The sequence below is a fragment of the Haliotis rufescens genome, unplaced genomic scaffold (assembly GCF_023055435.1).
Source record: "Haliotis rufescens isolate VD_foot unplaced genomic scaffold, xgHalRufe1.0.p SCAF_2, whole genome shotgun sequence".
Taxonomy (NCBI): Eukaryota; Metazoa; Mollusca; class Gastropoda; order Lepetellida; family Haliotidae; genus Haliotis; species Haliotis rufescens.
This window is the reverse complement of record NW_025963890.1, coordinates 71,774,600-71,789,602: the sequence shown is the minus strand read 5'-3', so window position 1 is coordinate 71,789,602 and position 15,003 is coordinate 71,774,600. Positions and strand designations below refer to the sequence as shown.

The window sequence follows — 15,003 nt, the reverse complement described above, 5'->3', positions numbered from 1 at the left end:
GTGGCTGCTTGTACTAGTCCGGACTGATGCCGATTTATAGTGCTAGCCCACTGAGCCCACCATGCCGCAAAACCCCACTCAGACACAGTATACTGACTCCGAGCCGACCAGTCCTTGTTTTAGCCCCCTAGTGCCGAGCGCCAGACAGGGTAACAACAGTAACATCTTTTAATGGGGATCGAACCCCGGATCGTCCACTCTACGGGCGGACACTCTACCACTAAACCACGGAGGCGGTCTTACATGAAAAGAAACATGTATCGGTACGACAAACATCAACAAAGAAGCAACTTCTCGGACACAATTGAGTGAGTGAGTATGGTTTTACGCTGCTTTTAGCAATATTCCTGCAATATCACGGCGGGGAACACCAGAAATGGGCTTCACGTGTCGGGAATCGAACCCGGGTCTTCGGCGTGACGAGCGAACGCTTCAACCACTAGGCTACCCGACCGCCCCGTCCGCCTCTTTGAAGTAATATTCAAGCAATATTGCGCCGGGGGATATCAGAACTGGGTTTCACACATTGTACCTATATTGGAAATAGAACCCGGGCCTTCGGCGTGACGAGCGAACGCTTAAACCACAAGGCTACCCGCCGCCCTCCTGAATCAAGTAAGTACATACACAGGTTAATATAAAACAAATAGATACCTGAACTTTAAATAGAACAAGCATATAGTTCTTCCAAATGAACCACCATATAAAATAAAGAAATATTAAACAATGCAAATATATCCGTATTTGTATTTCGACCCAAGCAAATCTCTTAGCAAACCGGAAACTACAACAACGGGGTCCAACGAGTACAACAATGTATGTTTCACTTAACTGTAGCAAATAACAACCAATTTATGAAACATAAAACCAATAGTTTTACACGCAAAAATACCAGAATGTTCGGAGCTATCAAAACGATTTACCAATAAAGATCTATAAAAGAAGCAATTTATAAGCCCGGTCTCATAGCTGAACGAAGAAAAACCAATTTAACGAAGAAATAAATATAGCCAACCAACAGAGGAGTTGATACGCCCGCATTCCACTGAACTCTTGACGCTGACGATACATGCAAGGGTCGATCAATATTCCATACTATAAAAGGCTAGATGAAATGTACTAAAAAACGACGAGTTATGTTTATACAAGGAATATTACCTCATTCAAGCTACAGAATAACACGATTACAAACTGATGGACTCTGGTTGAGTATTGTAAGGCTGAACGACTTCTGAACGTCATGGCGTGACGTGACGTATATTGAGCTGCATTGTACCGATACATGACATGCAGCCTGTTGTATGAACACCATGTTAAAAACGCAGCTAATTTGAATAGACGCAAAACACGTCTCCATATTCTAAAAACATGTTGAATTACAATGCCTATATGTTTGCAGATGTTGCATATGGCGCAGTATGGTGGAACATACCGGCTACGCAATCTTATCCAAACAAAACATGCAAAACATATTTAGGAAATCATGGCCATCTTGAACTTAACAATAACCTTACAGTTTACACCGACATTCAGTATAATATGTACAACTGTCCAGTCCGGTCAAAGACGTCAACTGTCTGTGCAGTCCAGGTCCTGTGTCCCGCGTCCGTTCTTACCACTCGCGACAAGGGGGCACGGCGTCCTTGAGGTCTTGCGTCATGCAGAATCACATGATCGTAGAGGAAGTCGTGGACGACGTTGAAGACATGCAATCTCCTGAGAAAGGAAGTAGGTCCAAGTCACTGCCGTCGAGGGCGGTGTGGCTGGTCGTTGGTGGGCATGCGTAGAGAGCCGACCGGACCCTTCTCTTCTGTTCCACGATGAAACAAGTGTCAATATTAATTGTGTCAAATTGGCTGTGTTCACATGGTGCTTGACGTCGCGGCTTATTGATTCTTGTCACTGGTCAGCCTTGACCACTCTGGCCACAGCCTTAAGTCATAGGCCAGGGAGATAACTCCACAGTTTCTGGACAGCAAGCACTGACAAAGTCTTCAGAAGGGTTCCAATGTGACAGTTTGGATGTCTGATATTCTTGAACAGTTTTTCAACGATGGTTTCAAAAACAGCAGCGTAATGGGCGTTGCCTCGCCAGGGGACACTGACGACGACAGCTACCACGACGTTGTCAGCCCTGGTGTTTCAGCCATAATCGATCAGTCTGAGCAGCAACGGTTTAAAACTTGACCCTCTAATTCAGGATTCGATACTGACACTTAGCTCCTCTGCTTCTTTGAATCGCAGGCGGTGATGGCGGTCCTTTTATTGGAGACAGTACCACGCCTTGCCTCCGACACACACGAAGCATCAGACTACACGCTGCTCAGATAAAGAGGAGAGAGAAGACTAAAATGTGTGTACACTAATGTCTGAATATCGACTTTCCACAGCATTGGAGAGACCCCCTCTTGCTTCGCCATAGCCAGGAATCGATTTTTAATTTACATTGGCCGGGCCGGGCGATCTCGTCCTCTCCTTGCAAACAGGAAGTAATTCTACAAGTGGTTCCTCTGCCAGGCGCAGGGTTCAGCTGTAGGGTTTAGGCCCGTGTTCCCCACTCTGCACTGACTTGGTATCAATCTTAGCATGTCTGGGACATGTTACACTTCATGTACACTTAACATGAGACAATTCCAGTACTGATACGTCATGTATATTCAGTGTAGTGTCTTTACTTTGACAACTGCATCTAGGTGAGCTAGCCTAGCCGGCTGACCGTGACGAATCTTTATGCTGATTTGTACAAGGGGGGGGGGGGGGGGGGGGGATTCGCTGTGCTGCGTTGAGTGCGAAAACACAACGTAGTACTGGCAAAACCTTACTCGGTATCACAACGGCGACAAAACCTTACTCGGAAACATAACATAGTATCAGCAAAACCTTACTCGGAAACACAACATAGTATCGACAAAACTCTGCTCGGAAACACACCATAGTATCGACAAAATCCTGTTCGGAAACACACAATAGTATAGACAAAACCTTACTCGGAAAAGCAACATAGTATCGACAAAACCTTACTCGGAAACACAACAAAGTATCGACAAAACCTTACTCGGAAACACAACATCGACAAAACCTTACTCGGAAACACACCATAGTATCGACAAAATCCTGTTCGGAAACACAACATAGTATCGACAAAACCCTATTCGGAAACACACAATAGTATCGACAAAATCCGCTCGGAAACACAACATAGTATCGGCAAAACCTTACTCGGAAACACAACATCGACAAAACCTTACTCGGAAACACAACATCGACAAAACTTTACTCGGAAACACACCATAGTATCAACAAAACCTTACTCGGAAACACAACATCGACAAAACCTTACTCGGAAACACACAATAGTATCGACAAAACCCTATTCAGAAACACAACATAGTATCGACAAAACCCTATTCGGAAACACACAATAGTATAGACAAAACCTTACTCGGAAAAGCAACATAGTATCGACAAAACCTTACTCGGAAACACAACAAAGTATCGACAAAACCTTACTCGGAAACACAACATCGACAAAACCTTACTCGGAAACACACTATAGTATCGACAAAACCTTACTCGGAAACACAACTTCGACAAAACCTTACTCGTAAACACAACATAGTATCCACAAAACCTTACTCGGAAGCAACATAATACCAACAGAGCCATATACTGAGGTTTCCCGATCCCCGGATTAGGTGGCGTCTCTGAACAGACAAGTTTATCAATGGAGGTCCCGTGGACACTCATCTCGGTACCGGCGAGATGCTGCTGGACCAACTGACAGCCACATCCCAGGGAAGACGGCTGATGCGCAGCACAAGGTCGGTTTGATCCAGACAAATCACAAATGGTACTCTAAAATGAATCTAGAAGTAAAATGGGATTCCATACTGGATCCAATTACAGTGGGGTTAGAGGAACTGTATAAATACGTCCACAAGGGCAGCCCTGGAGATCGGTACATATTCTATCTAACATCATGGTTCAAGAAGTTATAGAACATATTGATTAAAAAGCTCGGGGCTTCGGTTTCAAATGGAATATACAAAAATACCATTACTTTAAATGGGACACAGTTCCAGGCAGAGCATGTCGTTTACAAGTAGAGCGTTTTCATCATGTTGAAGGGCCACGACTATCGTAGCACCCGTACCTATAGAGAGGCGTACGTAAGCCGTAACTCACATATTGTCTAACAGGGATGTGCGTAAGTCATAACTTATATATTGTCTAACAGGGAAGTACGTAAGTAGTAAATCACATATTGTCTAACAGGGATGTGCGTTAGTCATAACTCACATATTTTCTAACGTAGATGTACGTTAGGCGTAACTCTCATATTGTCTAACGTGGGTGTACACAAGCCGTATCTCACATGGTGTCTGACAGGGATGTACATAAATCGTAACTCACATATTGTCTAACAGGGATGTGTGTAAGTCGTAACTCACATATTGTCTGACAGGGAAGTACGTAAGTCGTAACTCACATATTGTCTGACAGGGAAGTACGTAAGTCGTAACTCACATATTGTCTGACAGGGAAGTACGTAAGTCGTAACTCACATGTTGTCTGGCAGGGAAGTACGTAAGTCGTAACTCACATATTGTCTGGCAGGGAAGTACGTAAGTCGTAACTCACATATTGTCTAACAGGGATGTGTGTAAGTCGTAACTCACATATTGTCTGACAGGGATGTACGTAAGTCGTAACTCACATACTGTCTGACAGAAATGTACGTAAACCGTAACTCGCATATTGTCTAAAGTGGATGTACATAAGTCGTAACTCACATATTGTCTAACAGGGACGTACGTAGGTCGTAACTCATGCGTTGTCTGACAGGGAAGTAGGTAAGTCGTAACTCACATATTGTCTGACAGGGACGTACGTAAGTCGTAACTCATGCGTTGTCTGACAGGGAAGTAGGTAAGTCGTAACTCACATATTGTCTGACAGGGACGTACGTAAGTCGTAACTCACATATTGTCTGACAGGGATGTACGTAAGTCGTAACTCACATACTGTCTGACAGAAATGTACGTAAACCGTAACTCGCATATTGTCTAAAGTGGATGTACATAAGTCGTAACTCACATATTGTCTAACAGGGACGTACGTAAGTCGTAACTCATGCGTTGTCTGACAGGGAAGTACGTAAGTCGTAACTAACATATTGTATGACATGGACGTACGTAAGTGGTAACTCAAATACTTTAACGTAGATGCACGATAATCGTGGCACTAAGATCTATCTGTGAACGGCCCAAGATTGAACTTCAACAATTGTTTAAAATAAAATGAATGGATCAACAAGGATCATCTTCGCTAGGACCAACAAACAGAACATATACAGTATGTATCGGTCGGTCTATTTATAAAAAAAATATCAATATGTATTTCTCACATGACACGAGCGTATCAAATACGCAACGAACATTACAGATACGCTACAAAAATTAAACTTGTGCGTATCATCAAAATATTGTGAAGTAACCCTGCGTATTCAATTAGCAAATCAGCAACTTATTTTGAAATTATAAACTGGCATTTCTTCAAACTTGCCAAACTCCACGATGACAGTTACATCATGATCATTTGCCAGCACACTTTCTTGTGGAAGTATCGTGGTATTTTTGAGTCCTATAAAGCTTTCGAACCCACACGACACCAGTTTGCAGGGACTACATGAATAGTGTTTTTAAATATTAAACTTAAATACCCACATGTGTAAAAACTAGTGGGTAACAGAAATTTGAATACCCAAATAGAATTACTGATACCCAATGATTTTAAAAAGCATGGGTAAAATACCCACAACACCAAAAGCTTATCTGGAGCTCTGATAAATATTCCCCAAAATATTCATGATCCCTTACATTTTGTTTTGTTCTGTAGATTAAACACCGACGGAAATACTAACTGTGATCCCAAGAAAACCGATTTAACCAGGAACTCCGACAAACGGAAAATTAGACATGACGTATGCAGATTTGTATCAATATACTATAAACTTGTAGGGCACTCAGGATTTAAAGTTTCTTCACATTTTGGTTCTTTGCGGTAATGAGTTCGGTGCCTGCACTATAAGGAGGACCTGAAGTACCATGGCAACCGATGAACAGTGCACGTGCATGTGTACATATGTACACTGAAAGCTGACCATATGACGCTGCGGTTCCCTGATTTATATAGTGGCAAACGGTCTTCTTCTATATATAAAATATATATAACATAATATTGTAAAAGGACGCCATCGAGCAGTACCCAAAGGCTGGAAGACCTACAGTAGCACGTGACTTCAATGCGTTACAATGGAAATCTCTTTTTGCACATGACACCAGTGTTATAACTACCATTACAACTCCTTGATTAAACGTATAACGCGAAAGAAAACTTATAGGCAGAAAACGACAGCTTAGGTTCATACTCCCCAGGATCTGAGAATTGAATTTTAAGTGCCCACTGATCCAATGGCCTGGGAAATAATGATGTTGCGCTTTAAGCATGATTCAGTAGATCGATTTAGAGCAGTATCGATATACTCATCATCATCATCATCAATGTAGTAGTAGTTTTGTTTGTTAGTTGTTTAACGCCGCACTCAGCAATATTCCAGCTATATGACGGCGGTCTGTAAATAATCAAGTCTGGACGACGCAGTTGGGATACGATGATGTGCATCAACCAAGCCAGCGAGCCTGACCACCCGATCCCGTCAGTAGTAGTAGTAGTAGTAGTAGTAGTAGTAGACGTTAGCTTTGTCGTTGAACGACGGAGCTGCCCCTAACATGTTGCCAAGTATCACTTTATATTGACCGGAATCAAATAACACATAAAAATTACCCTTTCGTTTGACGTTATGTGAAAATAATCAATATTCAAGCTCTGGTACCATTCGAAATCATCTTTTGATAACACCTTTAATCAAATTATCCATACGCGACGAGATTGGAATATTTCATTTCAATTTACGAGTCGCTGATGATTTATTTCATTATGAGTTGAACAAATAGTTTTATTCCTGCCTTATCACAACAGCGAAGTAACGTTGAGTGATACTAGCAAGCGAACCGCACTCACACTATCGCCTCACTTCAAATCTCAATCAACTGTCTTTCAGTCAGATCCTCTAGTTGAGGAACCGAAAGGTTGTTTTGAGCGTTGGATGTTGAAATAAAAACATTTAGATTAAAAGTTACCAGCCGTAAAAGGCTGTCGGCTTAATGCAATGCAGAAAATACTTCATTTAATTTATCTTCGATCTGAGGAAGCGCAGGCAAGCAGGTATTGATTCGGGGCTGTGCAGTTGCATCTTTGTGCTGTAACACGGGATGGTGCAGAAAGACAGTCACAAGTTGACGCCATTTGTGCTTCAGATAATGTTATGTTCGGAATTTTCAATAATTATATAATTTTGAAGGTCTGGTATTTCTGTCATCCGAATGTGCAACCGCCTTGAGTTGACAATACTGTGAGGACTGCGATGGTCTACGTTTTGTAATGTTTTTGTTAACTCTTCTTGGACTAGGGCTGGAATCAGGAGGAGGTTGGCGAGTTAAGAGGATGCTGGTCATTCGTGTTCAACGGGGATGTGGTGAATCGTATAGGTTGGGGAAGCGTGGTTGACCGACTTTAAAGAGGGTGGGCGTGTGGCAGCCGGTTCAAAGGAGAGTGTGGTCAACCGGTTTAAAACGGAGGAGGTGCATCGGGTATTTTAACAGGATTAAAGAGGAGAGTGTTGATTTGATTTGAAGAGAGGGTAGTCAACCAATTAAAAGAGTCAAAGTCAAGTGGTTTAAAGGGGAGGTAGTTATCCGCGTTTAAAGGTGAGTTTTCAACTGGTCTAAAGAGTGTTCAATCTCGGCATAAAGTGGGGGTGGTCATCTGATTTATAGGAGAGGAGGTTGACCGGGTTTAAGGGCAGATGGCTGTTTTCGGTTTAAAGTGTAGATGATGAACCGGTTTAAGATATGGTGTTTGACTGGAATTAAAGAAGTAGTCAACCGTTTTAAAGGTTGGGTGGGGTTGGGTGGGGTGGGGTGGGGTTTACAGTGGATGTGAACAACTGGCTCAACAGGGGTGATCGTCAACCGGTTTGAAAGAGAGGGTGATTCCCAGGATGAAAAGGGACATTATTCAACCAGGTTTAAAGCGCTTTTTTTCAAACGGTTAAAGAGGAGGGTGGGTGGGGGGTATGGGGTGAGGGTTCAATCGGTTGAAGGGGAAGGCGTTCTACCGTGTTTGAATGGAAGGCCAGGATTAACGTGAAAGCGAAACAGCAGATTACTGTGTTAAATATTACCGTATCAGTGGAAACAGCTGCATAATCGTAAATTCCTCGGCTCACTTCATCCACAGCGACGGGTATCCTCGACCACAACATCAGCAACAACAACTTTCCTCCTCTTTCAGCGACTCTGACACCAAACACGGCGAATCCCTCATCTCTCGTTATAGAAACAAATAATGATGTGGGTCATCTACAAGATCTGTCGCTCACGGCTGTGACGTCAAAATCCTCATTTTGGGTGCTATGTGAAGTTTGCCCCCACCCTTGGTGACTCCGACAACGTCCCGCGGGGCACGTGTGTCTCCAGCAACCACCTGCCCCCGGGGGAGCTATTCCAGTCTCACCTCTTGATCACAGAAGCTGACGCGACCGTCTTCCTTGAACACCTCCAACACAAATGCCAACAGAGCTCCCATAGTCCATTCTTATACCCTGAGAACGTGACGTCATCGTGTTGATGCTGTACGCCTATGACAATGTTAATATGACGTCACATGCACGTGCAGTGGGTCAGGCATGTGCGTCGAAGTTCTTGTGACCAAATTATGACCGAACCTCAATGACGATTTAATGACGATTAAACGTCCCATGGCCAATCATACTATTGTAGATGACGCACATTCAACAAACACGGTTCATCCTGACTAATACACAGAACAGCATTACATAACGGGTCACTTTGTTCACAAGGCTGGGGGACACTTTTTGATAAAAAAGGACATCCATATATTTTCGTACAAATATGTACTAAACATACCATACAGTTCATGTTGAGTCACGGTGCTACACGATATCAAATTTCAATTTACTATCTGCAAACAAAGCTGCAAAATCTCATTTAACTATCAGCAAATTACTACAACCAAATATATAATGAATGGATGGATGGACGAACGAACGAACGAAAGAACGAACGCACGAATGAATGATGTCTCTATTTCCTTTAGAGAACTGAATAGTTAAAATGAAATAACATAATTAAATTATTTTTGATCAATATATTTATGAACAAGTTATCAATGCACAGACATCAAGCAATGATCATTTCATAATCACAGTATCAGGCAAATCAAAGACGATTTCCAGTCTCCACAAATATTATGAGAATTCAAAACATAATATCATGTCTACTCGTCAATGTTTGTTTTGCTCACAAAACTACCAAGAACAATGCAAACAAATTTTCATTAGCTACTTCCCAAGACCAGTTTCATCATTCCAGGTGAGTTTAGATAACCAGGGTGAGATGTTACCGACGAATACAAAATGGTACCGTATTCCTAACTATGTTGTTAAAGCGTGGTAATTATTAATGGGGTTTACGCTAAGTGTATTCAGACAGAGCGCCGAAGACAGAGACTCTGCCTGTACTACTGCAGGCGACGTATATCGACAACCACACAGCTATTCAAGGGTCTCAATGAAGCAAGAGCTATTTTTATTTATTTTTTAAACAACCTTTTAGAAAAGGTATTTCTTAAAATAAAACTATGAGGCAAAATATTTTTTCTAAAAAAACGTATTTCAACAATGTCATTTTTGTGGCAGGTAATTTCATTTTGCCAAAACAATACGAATATTTCTTCAAGAATATAAGGGGACAATTGATTTTTTCGATACCATTTCTGGCCGCTCCCTCTCATAATATCACATGGTCGGTTCCTTAGGGCTTTTGGCATCCTTTGGTATCGAGAGTAGATATTTTATCAGCTACGGCTACAAACCAGATATTCTTTTTTTTTTAAAGTATGCCTGCATTTTTTCCAAGAAAGACACCAAGCAACAATGTAATTTATATGGCCGGCAATTTCTTTTTTTCAACAATCTGATGCATACTTATTTTTTTCGAAGACCTTTCGGGGACAAGTATTTTATTTTGATAACTCCCACCACGATCCACGCAATTGGGATACGATGACATGTATCAACCAAGTCAGCGAGCTGGACCATACGATCCCGTTAGTCGCCTCTTACGACAAGCATCGGTTGGTGAAGACCTATTCTAACCCGGATCTTCACGGGTTCGTCAGATGGTAACAGTATCTAGATAATATTAACCAACTGCATTTCCTGTTATGCAATAACTGCGCCCCTTTAACAAAAAATTGACACACAACAAATAAACTTTTTTCTATATTAACTCCCCGTGCAGAATAAATCTCCTTCAAATGTAAGGAACACCCTTTCTGTGAACACCTGGTGTTATCACTGATTTTCAGTGAACTATTCTTATAATTTTCACTGTTATGTAACGTTATGTTATGTTATTTTACGGCATATGGAATCTGTTTCATCGGATAATCGCACTGGTTGTTCTCCAGCGGTAGCGTTTTATTTCTGCTTCATTTGTCAGTGTTAGTTCAGTGTACGAAACATCTTTTTTTAGTTCTTACACCGAGGCTTATGACGCATGAAAGATGTAATGATTGAACGTTTACCATTAGGGCACGAGGCTATTCACTAACGCTCCATGTCCCAGTTTGGAAGCAAATACAAGCGCAAGTATGGGGCCAATTCATGGCCGGGGGACTCGCAATGATCGTTCATCAATATTCATTGAAGTTTACCTAGAGCTGACGGAATGTAATCGGCGCAGCATACCCCGGAGACCAGTCCTAGAAACTAGTGACACGGCCTCAAGCTGGTCAAAGTCAATCACTGGTGCCTCCAAAAATATTTCAGAACGTGTATATTCTCAACAAATGTTTGACTCTGAGGAGGAAAAACATATTTCTGCTGCTATTACTGTATAAGGCTGTGAGACAGTCGAGTGTTTAAAATATTCCAGCAATATCACGTCGAGGGATACCAGAAATGGGCTTTCAACGTTGTTTTCCAGGTGGGGAATTGAACTCGGGCCTTAAGCGTGACGAGCGAACACTTTAACCACTAGGCTACCCACATGTCCCAACCAAAAGATTTCATGTCCGACGTGGAGTGAGTGAGTGAGTATGGTTTTACGCCACTTTTAGCAATATTCCAGCAATATCACGGCGGGGGACACCAGAAATGGGCTACACACATTGCACCCATGTCGGGAATCGAACCCGGGTCTTCGGCGTGACGAGCGAACGCTTTAACCACTAGGCTACCCGACCGCCCCCCGACCTTGTGTCAAGACCATTCATGGTGTCTACCGCCAAGATAATTCTTGGATATTAGAAAACCCCACTCATGTGTCTCAGAGAGAGAGAGAGAGAGAGAGAGAGAGAGAGAGAGAGAGAGAGAGAGAGAGAGAGAGAGAGAGAGAGCGATTGCTTGTATTGTTCCAGTCCGGAATAATGCTGGTTTTATAGTACCAGCACACTGAGATACCCTGCAGTAGTTTAACATATCAGACACACTGACTCCGAGCCGACCAGTTCTTGTTTTAGCCCCTTAATGCCGAGCAGGGAAACAAGTACCATCTTCTCACGTCTTAAAATGTCGGTAACGCAAGGATCGAACCGCGACCTTCCGCTCTCCGGACAGACGCTCTATCCACAGGACCACACAGGCGGTAATGCAGAATGACACCATTACCACTTGTTATACATCTACGGTGTGTGTGTGTGTGTGTGTGTGTGTGTGTGTGTGTGTGTGTGTGTGTGTGGTCAGGGTATACATATGGTTAAACAGTAACCCTTGGATAAAGTATACAGCCATTCTTGCCACATTAGGAGTGTAGTACTTATAAATAAAGTGTTCTATCGCTTCACTTTCGTTTCCAATCAAATCAAAATCAAAACAAAATCCTACAGCCCTCCCTTCTTTTAGAAAAAAGTGTCCGAAAACAAATTATTTTTTTACAGCAGCATAAAAAATATACACTGCCGGGCCAATAGACGTATACAGTTGTTAATTTGACTTGACCAAAACATTACAAACGTTATCAAAACAGAACAAGGCTGAAACACTGCAAATTAGGTCTCTCTACTCTTACATCAGCTCTACTTTTACGTCGATATGTCACGACTTCATTAACATTTAAAATGTAGTAAATATCCTTATCATGGGCGCTTAGTACTCAAATAGACATCGTGACAAGGTATAAATTGCTTCTTCTCACGACCCCATAGCGATCCCATAAAGGTCAAGGTCGGTCAAACTAAAAACGCAAACACGACCATGGTGTATTTGGCGTCAGGAAGAATCTGGGTTTAGTATGTGTTTGTCGTGCCGGTTAGACAAATACTCACTGCTGACAAAATGCTAATACATCAGTGTAAATAAAAGTTAGTCAACGAAACACTAAACACAACATGTCACTTGCATGTAACACTAACACGCAGCCTCGAGACTGCATTGCATCGTGACCCGTGAAGATCCGGGTGTAAAATAGGTCTCCAGCAATCCATGCTTGCCGTAAAGGCGACTTTGCTTGTCCAAGAGGCGACTAACGTGATCGGGTGGTCAGGCTCGCTGACTTGGTTGATCCATGTCATCGTATCCAAATTGCGTGGATCGATGCTCATGATGTCAGTCACAGGATTCTCTGGTCCAGACTCGGTTATTTACAGACTCAGCTGGAATATTGCTGAGTGCGGCGTTAAACAACAAACTAACAACAGCATTGCATCGTGATGGGGGCTGTTGAAAGGGTACAGAGCCCCAGTGTGTCGAGGTACCGACCTCCCGCGGCGATGATGTCTCCATGAGCAGCTTATCTTGAAAAACATATGACTTTTTAAGACGGATTGTTTACATCAAGGGGATGGTGACCCGTCTCAACACAATGTGAAAACACTGTACACACGTAGGAATGCGTGCAATACACACTTACAGAAACAAAAATATGAGTGTGTCTGTGTGTAGTGTCTCTTTGACAGGTGGGGTGAGTTGAAATGGGGTTTAACGTCGCGTCCAAGATTATTGCACTTATACAACGACATGCATGCACGTGTGTGTGTGTGTGTGTGTGGCTACTAGTCCGGAATTATGCCGATTTTATTGTCCGTATGGAATGTCCGAGTATGGAAAGCCGTGGTGTAGAGAGAAGGAGAAGGGACGCTGGGGCTGGAGAGTCCTCGGTGTGTATGTCAGACGGCGGCCAAAGTAACCAAATACGATCCCTGCTTTAGACAAACGAGTAGGACAGGTGTGTTGGGGCGATTTGGCTAAATGATTGGTTGGGCTGTACGCCAAACCGAGAGACTGATCGAACAGCGACGATATACAACACACGAGGGAGATAACCAATTTGCAGTTAGGCCATATTTGCACTGAGCTCCTTTGTCTGACCCGTTCCCATGAGAATAACACCAGCAATACATTACGTAGGACTTTCCTCTTAAGATGTACTCTTTACACATTCTTAAAACCGCTGTTGTGTCTCATACCGTACTTTATGTTTCCATTTGCGGCCATGACAAGACCCGGGTTCGATTCCCGACATGGGTACAATGTGTGAAGCCCATTTCTGGTGTCCCCCGCCGTGATATTACTGGAATATTGCTAAAAGCGTGGTAAAACCATACTCACTCCAATTGCACATCGTTATAATTATGACAGAAAATATTGATGTTATAGATAGTGTGATAGCGACAACGATACTACTTTTCTGTAATGTTGTCAAGCTGAATACATACCTGCTGTAGGGGTATAGGGTCGCCAGGTCTGACTAGCCTGTGAACAGGGTACAGCCATTGCAAACACAACGTAGTTTTCTGGGACACTGTCCATAAACACATTGATCAATCGTCATGTTCTATCTTGGACTTCAGTATTGTATACTCGTTGTTCCAACACTTGGCACTAGGCCGTCAGCTCCCCTAGGATCGTTTAATCCCGCTACATATGCATATTACATGAGACTGGCTGAACGCCCACCACTCCTTGTTGAAAACGTCAACGCTCTAAACAACAGCGTTACCGTCAACGTCAATACGGGTTTCGTTGCAGCTATTTATTCCCAGGGGTATTACTGTCGGGCGTGGTGAATAGGCGCAACCAACTGTTAATGTTTGTCGGACCAGAATATACATGTGTAAGCACCGTCGAGTCACCTGATACGACACAGCATGTCGACACAATGACAATGGCTCTGTTTTGTGCTGGAACAATCATCAGGTCTGCTAACCAAGGCTCGGCTTTAGCTGATCACCTCAAATCTCGTCAGTAATTACACCAGCATCTTGTCACGCTTTACTGGTCGTCAGTAGGAGCGGTGAAGGTCGAGGTTGCAGTATGCGTGACCTCCACTGACGTCGTAGTTAACGACCACAATGGCAGTGATCGATTTACAGTGTAATATATTCCATACTTATTTATAATCAAATGAAAGTAATACCCCATGTGGTTTTGTACCATACATGATTCACGACATATATAGTGTTACGTTCTACGTGAATAGAAAAAAGTTACAAGACGGTGGACAGTGTCTAATGTCATGAGTTCAAGGTTCAAGTGTGTTCGCCCGTGTGTGTCAGTGTGTTTGTGTGTCTGGGAATATATATATGTGTGTGTGTGTGTCTCTGTGTGTACATGTGTGTATGCACCTTTGGTACTATGTCAGTGTGTCCGTGTGTCTGTGTCAGTGTATCTGTGTGTCTGTGTCAGTGTATCTGTGTGTCCGTGTGTCTGTGTCAGTGTATTTTCGTGTCCGTGTGTCTGTGTCAGTGTATTTTCGTGTCCGTGTGTCTGTGTCAGTGTATCTGTGTGTCTGTGTCCGTGTGTGTATGTGTGTTCCTGTGTCCTCCCCATTCCAGTACATCTGAGAATATGTATGACTC

At 42.8% G+C, this 15,003-nt stretch overlaps 1 protein-coding gene across 4 annotated transcripts in view; it reads right to left on the bottom strand.

Moving 5' to 3' along the window:
* LOC124133193 (potassium voltage-gated channel subfamily B member 2-like) overlaps window positions 1-15,003 on the bottom strand; it is a 267,976-nt gene that overhangs the window by 113,890 nt on the left and 139,083 nt on the right. The window contains exon 1 of one of the 4 annotated variants that reach the window (XM_048400513.1): window positions 1,617-2,314. The exons of the other annotated variants lie outside the window; for them this stretch is intronic. The gene's annotated coding sequence lies outside the window, so the exon portion shown is untranslated. Of the gene's footprint in view, window positions 1-1,616; window positions 2,315-15,003 lie in introns of those variants that run through there. 4 annotated transcript variants of the gene reach the window in all.